This window comes from Triticum aestivum, chromosome 7B (genome assembly GCF_018294505.1).
Source record: "Triticum aestivum cultivar Chinese Spring chromosome 7B, IWGSC CS RefSeq v2.1, whole genome shotgun sequence".
In the NCBI taxonomy this organism is placed as follows: Eukaryota; Viridiplantae; Streptophyta; class Magnoliopsida; order Poales; family Poaceae; genus Triticum; species Triticum aestivum.
Window position 1 is genome coordinate 741,843,602 of NC_057813.1, and position 11,840 is coordinate 741,855,441.

The 11,840-nt window shown below is 42.8% G+C and overlaps 1 pseudogene; it reads right to left on the bottom strand.

The window, feature by feature from the left end:
* Positions 1-9,778: 9,778 nt before the first annotated feature.
* LOC123159222 (agamous-like MADS-box protein AGL80) lies at positions 9,779-11,419 on the bottom strand (annotated as a pseudogene).
* Positions 11,420-11,840: the final 421 nt, after the last annotated feature.

Sequence of the window (11,840 nt, forward strand, 5' to 3'; positions counted from 1 at the left end):
TATAAAAGGCATATATCAGTAAAACTAATCCATATGTGCAAAGAGGATACATGCTGGTAATATATACTAATATACATCAGAGAATTGTTGGTACAACTGCGTACCTAAACTTCTTGCTCCTGATGCAGTTGATCAGCCTCTTATTCAATATCCGTTCCTTTATTATCCTATGTATCAGCAGCATGCAATTTAAGGAAAATATTGTTATTACTTTAGAGAAATAAAATAGCAGTAATGTTGAAGAGGTAATCAGACATACTTCCATAGCTAGCCTCTCCCCTAAAGTTGAAGTACTCATGGTATAATCGAAATTGTCATCATCACTGTCAGCTTCTGCTTGTTGCTACAAAGTCCAGGGAAAATATTGGCATTAGATCATGTATAGGTCATTAATGATCATGAAGGCAAGTCTCTTCCAAAATGAGTAAGAGTGGTAGAGAGGGCAGAGCCTTACCTTTTCGTCAAGCTGTTCCTCAAGACTCATATTAGCAACAAGTGTTTCCACAACCTCCAGATCGTTCACAATAGAACCAAGTCTATCCCCTTTTTTATTATTATTTTTCCTAGATGCAGCAACCCAGTCTTTTGTACATATTAATGCTTCTACCACATAGGGGTCAAGACGACTGCGGAATGGATCAATAACATGACCACCGGCACTGAAAGCTGCTTCTGAGGCAACAGTGGACACTTGTATGGCCAAAACATCACGAGCAAGCATCGATAACACAGGATATACATCTTGATGTGTTTTCCACCATGATAAGATATCAAAGTTCTCAAAAGCAACTTTTGAAAGCCTTACTGTAACTTCTGCCATGTACTTATCCAAGTCAGTGTCACCTTCATTGGACCCATGAGTGCCCTGCTGAGACAGAAAATAATCATCTTCATCTTCTACCATAAGATCAGTATTGCCTTCTTGGGAAGTGGTAGTACAGCTAGGTCCATCACTGCTCTGTGCATATTCATTCTGATATGCTTGGTACATCTGCTTCACAGCAATAATCAACTCTTCTACTTTACCACGATACAGTAGTTCCCCATGAACCTTTCTCATGTAATGTTCAATTCCACTTCTCTTGTATCTAGGGTCAAGAAAGAAGGCAACTGCAAGAGCAAGATTTGACTTCCTCCAGTACTTATCAAATTTAGTTTGCATAGAACCTGCCATCTTTTTAATAGTAGTATCACTACTTTTACGCCAACCAGAAATTAAAGCCTTGATCTCACAGAAGCCTTTGTAGAATAAGCTTGCTGTTGGATATTGATTACCTGATAGCAGAGTAGTGAGATCATCAAACTTCTTCAAGCATCTACAAAGGGTAAGCGCCTTGTCCCAATCATCAGCTGTTGGAGCAAACTTGTCAAACTTCTTTTTGTCAATCTCATGCAACCTATCAAAGGCCTTCTTATAATATAGGGCATCACTCAACATGTGGTAGGTAGAATTCCACCTTGTTTGGACATCCAGCCATAGACCTTTTTCTGTGGACAACCCACACTGAGATGCACACTTATAGAATTCCTCCTCCAACTGAGGCCACTATTTCATTTTTAACTATGTTACGGTTCTTCAGAGGAAATGAAGGGCGCAAGGATTTGATGAAGTCAGGGAAGTATTCATGCTCAACAATATTGAAGGGATATTCATGCATGATTATTGCCAAGTAGAGCTTTCTCAAGGAAGACTCTTGATCATACTTATAAGCCTCAACAGCAACAGAACCATGTTCCTTCTTCTCTACTTTGAGCAACTGTTGGCCTGACTTCACACTATGCATCTTAATATGGCTCAAGAAGACTGATGTCCCATTCCTGCTATTTCTCCTTGCATCATAAGTGCAGTACTTGCATTTAGCCCATTCGTCCTTAACTTTCTTGCCATCTACCTCCACCATCTTGAAAAACTTATCAAAATGGTCCCAACATTCTGATGTGGTCTTCTTTTGTTTCTTCCCTACAGGCTCATCTACTCCAGCATCCTGATTATCACCCTCCAGATTAATCACTTCATTGGCAGCTTCATTGCCACTGCCAATATTCGGCGGTTCTTCATCTTGACTTTCAGCTGGGGGTGATACAACCATACTCTGAACTGCACTTGTTCTTGCAGATGTTGATCTTTTCCCCAATATCTTTTTCAGACGATCTATATAAAGAATAACAATACAGAAGTAATCAGTCACTTTTTATTGATCAAAGGAATTAATACTTAGAAGGATCGGCAAGCAAGACATTAAACAACATAAATTCAGTGTTTTGTAGTCTATTAAGATAAAGCCTACTCGGCTACTACAAACTTGCCCAGTGTCATGTATGGGTGTCGATCATGGCCGCGAGCAACACTGATTTTTCTCTGCATGGTGATCTAAACTTAATAGTATATGTGGGTGCCGAAGTGAAGTGGCATGCTGCAGTTTGCCTGCAACTGAAGCTAACTTACACATGTGCCAGAATGGTTTTCTATCCTGCTGAGTTGAATCAGCTGGGTGCGTCGGTTCAATGTTTAAATCAGGTTGTGTTGCCAAGTGCCCAAGTGGATCTTGTATAAATGTTCAGGAATTTGTGTACAGGATCTTGTATAAATGTTCAGGAATAAGTGTTGGCCGAAACCAAATACTACTGTCTCTTTCTGTCTCCTCTGTTTTTCAGTTACTCTGTTTTTGTCTGAAAGTCTGAAGCATACGTCTTTCTGAAACACAGCAGTGTGTGAGTCCATAAAAAGAAGACAGAGACGAGAGAGATTGTGAGGGTCTGATGATTCAGCAAGACGTGTAGGTGCAAGAAGCTAACCCAAGGCCCAAGCAAGCAAGCAATCGGATTGATTTCTAGAGCTAGCTACTGGATTCATTGCTTTCAACCTGGTGAGTTTAGAGGAGTATGTGCGTACGTGCTACTGGTCAAGTTCTATCAGCGTGTTACCAATGGCGAGCTGCGTCGATGCGAACCCACCTCGGATCCATGCAGATCGCCATCAAGATTCAAGGCGACGGACGTTTCCCATCGTCGCTTCTAGGCTGCCGATCATGGCCGTGAGAAGCGTCGACCATGCCCGTCGAGGCTCTATGATGTTGGAGTGCCTTTTGCCGTGGTGTGGGCGTGCTGCTGCTCACGGCGTCCATTGACAGCCGGACATGATCATAGATAGGATCATCGCTGCTCTAACTTGCGCAAGACTATGTGCATCTAAGAATTCACTTACCTTTGTTGTTGGCACCAACTGATTGGCCACGGGCATCTTTGACCATCGTTCAACCACCGGACTATCGAGAGATCAGAGATGCAGCTGGCGGCCGGGGAGAAGCAACAATGCAAGATGGCGATGGAGAGAGGGATATGATATGATGCGCTATCGCCGTCGGCCGATGTGCTACCAATTTTACAAGCGGTGATTGCGTACGAGATTATGGTAGAGTATATGGGGTGACTGCAAATCAACAATTATTAACTTAAATGGGTGGACATATGGACCAGCTCGTCTGGGCTTATTTTATCAGATATAATCCGGTTTTCTTACCTTGGATAATCCGCAGAAAATAGCGGATAATCCACATCCGTCGGATACTAGTGATACCATATCCGCCGGATATCCGATTGATCGAAATCCGTATCCGCATCCATATCCGGCGGATTCACATAATTGCATACCATATCCTCAAAAACGGATGCGGATGCGGATTCGGCGCGGAAATTATCCGTACCATTTACATCCCTACATGTGAGGCATAATCCAATTGAAAATTAAAATCATGATGATAATTTTCATGGTTATCATTATTCTTTATAGCATACATGTCATCACAATAATCATCATAGATAGCAACTTTGTTCTTATAATCAATTGAAACCTCTTCCAAAATAATAGAATCATTACTAAATAAAGTCATGACCTCTCCAAATCCACTTTTAACATTATAATAAAATTCAACACCCTTCGAAATAGTGGGATCATTACTTCCTAAAGTTGACACTCTTCCAAACTCACTTTCATCAATATAATCATCGTAAATAGGAGGCATGCTTTCATCATAATAAAATTCCTCATCAAAACTTGGGGGACTAAACAGATCATATTCATCAAACATAGCATCCCCAAGCTTGTGGCTTTGCATATCATTAGCATCATGGATATTGAAAGAATTCATACTAACAACATTGCAATCATGCTCATCATTCAAAGATTGTATTCCAAAAATTTTATTGACTTCTTCTTGTAACACTTGAGCACAATTTTCCTTTCCATCATTTTCACAGAAGATATTAAAAAGATGAAGCATATGAGGCAATCTCAATTCCATTTTTTTGTAGTTCTATTCTATAAACTAAACTAGTGATAAAACAAGAAACTAAAAGATTTGATTGCAAGATCTAAAGATATACCTTCAAGAACCCACCTCCTTGGCAACAACGCCAGAAAAGAGCTTCCTTGACGGGGATGTGAGTGCCACTTACCTAGTCTCCCCAGCAACGGCGCCAGAAAGGAGCTTGATGTCTACTACGCAACCTTCTTCTTGTAGACTTGTGTTGGGCCTCCAAGCGCAGAGTTTTGTAGGAAAGTAGCAAATTTCCCTCAAGTGGATGACCTAAGGTTTATCAATTCGTGGGAGGCATAGGACGAAGATGGTTTCTCTCAAACAACCCTGCAACCAAATAAAAAAGAGTCTCTTGTGTCCCCAACACAACCTATACAATGGTAAATTGTATAGGTGCACTAGTTCGGCGAAGAGATGGTGATACAAGTGTAATATGGATGGTAGATATAGTTTTCTGTAATCTGAAAATATAAAAACAGCAAGGTAATTAGCAACAAAAGCGAGCAAAAACGGTATTGCAATGCTCGGAAACAAGACCTAGGGTTCATACTTTCAGTATTGCAAATTCTCTCAACAATGATAACATAATTGGATCATATAACAGTTCCTCAACATGCAACAAAGAATCACTCCAAAGTTTCTATGGAGAATGTAGGACGAAAACGTGCATCAAGATTATCCCAATGTCACCTCGGGAATCCGCGAGTTGAGTGCCAAAACATACATTAAGTGAATCAACAGAACATCCCATTTTCACCAAAGATATCCCATCGCTAGACATACATCAAGTGTTCTCAAATCCAATACTCAGTCCAACATAATGAAACCTCAAAGAGCAAAACTCAATTCATCACAAGAAGATAGAGGGAAGAACACCATAAGATCCAACTATAGTAACAAAGCCCGCAATACATTAAGATCATGCCAAATCAAGAACACGAGAGAGAGAAAGAGAGACAGAGAGAGAGAGAGAGAGAGAGAGGGCGCCGGGATGATGAAGATGGACACCAGTGATGGTTTCCCCCTCCGGCAGAGTGCCGAAAAAGGCTCCCGATTGGTTTTTCGTGGATATAGAGGCTTGCGGCGGTGGAGCTCCCGATCTAGGTTTATTTCTGGGGGTTTCTGGATTTATAGGAATTTTTTGGTGTCGGCTTCACGTCAGGAGGTCCACGAGTCAGCGACAAGGCAGGGGGCGCGCCCTAGGGGGGTGGGCGCGCCTTCCACCCTTGTTGTTGACTCGGGACTCTTTTGGCACAACTCTTGTGCTTCGGGGGCTTCTTCTAGTCCATAAAAATCACCATAAATTTTCAGCTCGTTTGGACTCCATTTGATATTCCTTTTCTGCAAAACTCAAAAACAAGGAAAAAGACATAAACTGGCACTGGGCTCTAGGTTAATAGGTAAGTCCGAAAAATAATATAAAATAACATATAAATACATATAAAACATCCAAGATGGATAATATAATAGCATGGAACAATAAAAAATTATAGATACGTTGAAGACGTATCAGGGTGTCCATCGGTGCCATGGTCGAGAAAATTGCAACAAACGAGCCACATTATGTGTGTTGTTACCTCCAACTTAGGCCGAGTTGCCAACATCAACTATGCCAGGCACAACGGAGTACGCCTTACCATCTAGTTCAATATAAAAGTGTGTGCTAGCTGCATGTGGAAAAAACTTCGCTGGAGGGTGTGTGTGGAAGGACCCATTCTTTATATATTTGAAGAATTCAACACATGTAGCTCAATTCAGTTACCTTTTGCATCATCCAAGTGACGCAAAGCAGTTCAGGTCGTCCATTCTCCATTTGACATCTTCCATTCCTTTACCACTTCTCGGGATTATGATAAAGTGGTCGACGTGCAAAGTTCCAAGCGTCATTGTTCTCCTTCTCGGCAAAAGGCAATAGTGAACAGCCACTCTGTTTTACTTTTCTTTCGTTCCTATCCCTTCTCTAAGGCTATACAACCAAGGACCAGGAGCCTTGGCATTCTACTTGTATTGGGCTAAATCCTAGCTGGCAATGTTCCTGGCCGGCCCTTAGGTGATTCTAAACTTATCGTATTTTCCTTGCAATCAAGCTATAGTATCACTAAGTTTTGTTTTTAGTGAGTAGTTGTTTGGATTTAGTTCTTCAAACCAACCGGGTCTGACATTCGGTAATCAGAGCTTGGCTTATTTCTGAGCGATGAGCTGATCTGAGTGCAAAAGAGGAATTGCTAGTCATAAAATCCTTCTCTTCTCCCCTGATCCCGACGTCGGTGTGTTCCCCAGCAGTGCTACTGGTGGTGGATTCATTCGACAGAGATTTGGTTAGATGGTGGTTTCAAAAAAAATCCTTCTTTGGCTGTAAAATCCCACCCTCCCTCCCAAATCTAGTGTACTTAAGGCTACCTGACATAGATAGCGGTGCTCAGCGGGGGAAGAATCTATCTTACAAAGACTGGTTGTAGCAAAAGCGGTGGTAAAATCCCCTCATTGCCCGACAGATCAATGAAGTCACAAGGTAACAAGGTACTCTATCATGTTATGAAATCCTTGCTAGTAGTTGAGATATGAGATCATGGGTGGTGATGGTGACTCTCAACTCACAGAAACTTCAAGTTTCAGTCTCCACAACTGGGTGTTAATAACTTGAAAACCAATACAAAATTGGACAAACATGAGTTTGGGGATTTCTGAGAGCATGACAATACCAACTTCGAGAGTGTCTAGATAAAACCCAGAGAAAACCCACCCCATACACCTAAAGGAGGATGTAATAGTGCCAAGAGTCACTCCCCAAGGTCCTCTAAGATAATATGTTGAAACTCCTCACACTGCTAGATCAATGATAACCCACAAGTATAGGGGATCTATTGTAGCCATTTTTGATAAGTAAGAGTGTTGAACCTAACGAGGAGAAAAAGGAATTGGATGATGGAAACTAGTAAGGAATCACTATAAAATCTGGATAGACTGTTTGATGGTTTGTTTGATCATTATAGTAATTGCAAGGATACGAATTGTAACAAAAATGCAATAACACGGAAAGTATACCAATTCTTAATTGTTCCAAGTACAAGCCATTCTTTTACTTATAGGGATCAAAATATTTGCTATCACTCATTTTGCAAATTAAGCCAATGATCTCTTGGGCATACTAGACAATAGTATAGTTGTTAGTAGTATATTTTACTATCTTAGGAATTCATCTTCCGAGCATAGGGTGGTCGCCTATTTACCCGCCAATGGAAGAGCCCTGGCCTTGCCATTTCTGCTGAAAATATTGTATAAACAGTAATGTTTGCATAATTTATTGGATATCCCAGGACATTTAGAAAGAAAGAACTAGTTATGCACCTGGCCTATGGACGAACCCTGGCCTTGCCATTCATGCTGGATTTGTCCATTCCCTTGACTTCAGTAGTCAATCTGCTCAAATCTATATTTAATGGTCTTAACCCCATTGACCCATTTAACGCATCATTATAGTTTTACAACTACAGGGAAGAAGTTGCGGAATTAACTAGTTGTATTCATCGTATTCCCTTATCGACAACAAGTGTGTTTTTCGGTCATTGATTTTCCTGTTACCTTGATATTCACACTCATTCCAAGTTACAGAATTCTAACTACCTGCATTTACCAAATCTTGACATTGTGAAACATCTCGCCGCTCCCCTCACCATTCATTTTGTCTCGAAACATGAAAAGGTATCGCATTAGATGTTAATTAAAAGCTAGCTTGAATCAACAAAAACCACACACAACTCTTGCTACGCAAATGGCACATAGTGAGCTGCATACATACCTATATTCACCTTATCGGCTTATCACGGGCAGGCAATTAATCAAATTTTAATTGTCTAACCTACCTTAATCCTTTACCCACATCTATATATTTTCGCAAAAATGGACCTATTTGCAAACTAACCGTACATTCCATGCTCCTATATTTTAAATCTATCCCTGATTCTATTCTTGATTTCCCCCTTATCTCGACTCCAGAAATCATCTATGTATCGCACTATAACTGCATTTACCCACACTCTTATTCCTTTCATGCTCCTCGAGAACAGTGTGAACCATGAAAATTCACATCTCAGTCTGATCCATCCGATATATGTAAAATATGGAAGGAACGTGTGTTTAGTATTGAATGTGACCTAAAATTACATACCTTGTTTTCTTCACATCATTGAGCCAATAAGAAAACACAGAACCAGTTGGTAAACTAATAGTATCTTCACCTTCAGTCCTGTTTCATGGAACTATATCGACAACTCATCACTTTTATGTCACCTTATCACATTATCACAAGTATTGTCTTACTGCATTTTTCCTTCCATTCACAATGTGCTCATATATTCCATAAGAAGAGAACGTTCCAATGTAAAATTTCAAAGGTCAACTAGAAACAGTAATTGTTTCCATACAATAGAGATGTGACTACTTACGCTAGATCGCTAGGGATGGAAGCACGTGAAGGGAAGGATGGAAATGGTCACAGTAGTTGGAAAGGGGTGCATTTTTCCTATAAGAATGGCCTGTCCTTATCAACTCTGTGGGCTGTCACATGGTTCATCACATGATGTCCTTCTTCCACGCGCCAAATGAAGTTGAATGTATTTGTGTGGGTGCTTATTATTGATAGTTTTAATACATGAAATATCTTGAAGCGGAGACACTTTAATTCTGGTAAATATTAATTACTCTTGTGTCCTCTGTACAACTAATGCTGAAGATAGCGTTGAACACCTCATTTCTATTGGCCCTTTAGCATTTTTCTTGTTGGACACGCTTCAAATCTAGTGGTTTCCGAATGCCACGCGGATTGCTTCAGTACCAAGCTAAAGTGTTGTTTGTTGGTAACCTATTTCTTGAAATCTTTATTACCATGGCTTGGAATTTGGAAGGAGCTTAATAATTACATTTTTAGGTCAGTTCTTGCAGCTTGTATAGTTTATCCCTAACAAAAAGAACTAGATAGCACATCACGGAACTAGAGCTCCTAATTGCAAACTTATATGCTGAAGGAGGTCAGGGTCAGTGGGATGATGTAGAGCCAGAGGACTAATGGTGTAGGGGTGTAGAGGCCGTAGGCGATTCGAGAGCCTCAGGGAAGCCACATGATGATGCCTCCACCGACCAAAACTGGCTTGTTGCCGGCTGCCGCCAAGGTAATTGAGGCCACGGTGTCTCCTTCCCACCTTTGATCTTCGGTCACGAGGCGTCTTGACAAGCAAGATGAGTAAGGATGGAGCGGATGAAGAAAATGTGGTCGTCCTCGGCTTAATCACCTGGAACCAGACGCAGTTACCATGCACAGAACACGCGCAAAAATCACCTAGCTCCAACTAGGGGGTGGAGGGCGAGCATCGACTGCACGGTGAACTCAGTAGTCTATGTGCATTGCAAATGATGATAGTTCTTATTCTTACTTGGTTGCTCACTTGTTCTGCATTTTACAAGTTTCAGAAATATTGGCCAATCGGGCAAACTGTGCCATGCTGTTGCAATGTAATAAAGTCGCAAATCTTTATCCAGGCAAGCATGAACAATCCAGCAAAAACTGTCACCATGCAGCTAAGTCGCAAATCATTAATTCTGCAGCACATTTACATTCCTCCAGGAGAGCATATCTTCAGCACGTTTCTACCCCCCATAACGCAAGATTTTAGACACCAAAAATATCATGACATTAAAGGCCCTGCCAGTACATCTCCCGAAACACGACCATGTTTCTTTCTTTTAATCGTGGTAGCAATCAGGGAACTACCGGGCACGCGGCTGTGCTGTACTTAAGTGCCGTAATACACACAACAAGCTGCTCATTTCTCTAAACACATGCAATTTACGATCTGCAGCGACGAACTGAACAACCACAGAGATCAAACGAAGGCCTATGGAAGAGACTTAGAGACCCCTACTGAATAACAAATTCAATCACTACAAATAAAAATGCCTTATTCATCAAAAATAATTATTAAAAGTGCCCTGGCTCAGAGAGCATGGCGAATAAAACCATAACAAGATACAACAATTCGAGGAAATAGCTGAATCTCTCATCTTCACGATGCCACTGTAGAATTTAACCATGCAGAAACTAATAAAACGAGACGAGACGAGATCGACGCTAGCTGGCCATGCACTCCGACGATCCTCATCCAGCTTACATGGGAGGGAACTGACTCCAATCGAACTCCAGATTGAACGACTGCATCTGCATCATCGTATCATCGCCGGTGAAGCCAGTCCCTTCGTGGCCACCAGCGTAGCCACCGTAGACCAGGGTGCCCAGATCCCCTCCGGAGCTCAGCAGCGTGCCCTCCTGCCGCTGCACTGGCGCCTGATGCAGCGCTGTAGACCCCATCTCTCCGTTGCCGGTGGTGACCCATGGAGCTCGGGGCGGCGCCTGGTACATGGGAGGGAAATGACTCTGAACCAAACTCCAGATTGAAGGACTGCATCTGCATCACCGTATCACCACCGGTGAAGCCGGCCCCGTCGTGACCACCAGCGTAGCCACCGACCAGGGTGCCCTCCGTCTGTTGCTCTGGCGCCTGATACAGCACCGGAGACCCCATGTCTATGATGCCGGTGGTGACGCATGGAGCTGGCGGCAGCGCCTGGGAATGAGTTTTCCCCATGCGTTCGCCCATGCTCTTGATCATCTCCTCCACCTTGTAGCCAACGCGGGCGAGCTGCTCCACGCTGAGGCCAACGAGGCCCGGGAGGTTCCCTTCCATGATCTGTTGCAGGAGGTACCTGGTCTCGCGGTCCTGGCACTCGCGCCGGGACTTGTCGACCTGCTCCTGGAGCTTGGCGATGCGCTCGGTGAGTAAGCCCTCCTGGTCCATCGTCTTCTTGCAACGCCGCAGCTCCGGCACGCTCTTGAATCCATTCAGGATACCCACCGCCTTGTCAGGGGAAGGGAACACCTCGGGCGCCGCCTCGCCCTCGCCGTACACCACCACGCAGGTCTCGACGTCGCACAGCTTCCCCAGCTCGCCCGCCTTCTTCATCAGCCCCTTCAGACGCTGCTTGTACCTAGAGCGCCGGGTCGAGTCGTCGCGGACGTACCCCAGGGTCACCTTCTTGGGAAGCCGACCCATCGCCGGCCGGCCAAGGGATAAATTAATAAAACTAGCGAAGTAATGGAATGTCGTTGTTGGTTTAGCTAGGCAGGGAAGGAGGGGTAGATTTTATAGTGGAGGGATCGCCTATGGATTAATTTCATGATATGATATGGCGACAGATATATAGGAAGAATATTGCATAAGATTTGGTGCCTTAATTGTGCCCCTCTGTAATTTTGGCGTCCTTTTAAACCTTCCTTCTAGTATCACTCTGTAATTTTGGCATCCATTTAAACCTTTTAACTTTGGGAAACACTTTCAACCCGTCCTCTGATTCTTTCCAATCTTGAGACGAGGCCAGGGGCGTTGATTTTCTTTTACATGATTACATCGCACGGCTGTTAGCTTCAGCGTCTCGTCCCAAACTGCTCGCTATTTCCACGCACATGACATAATT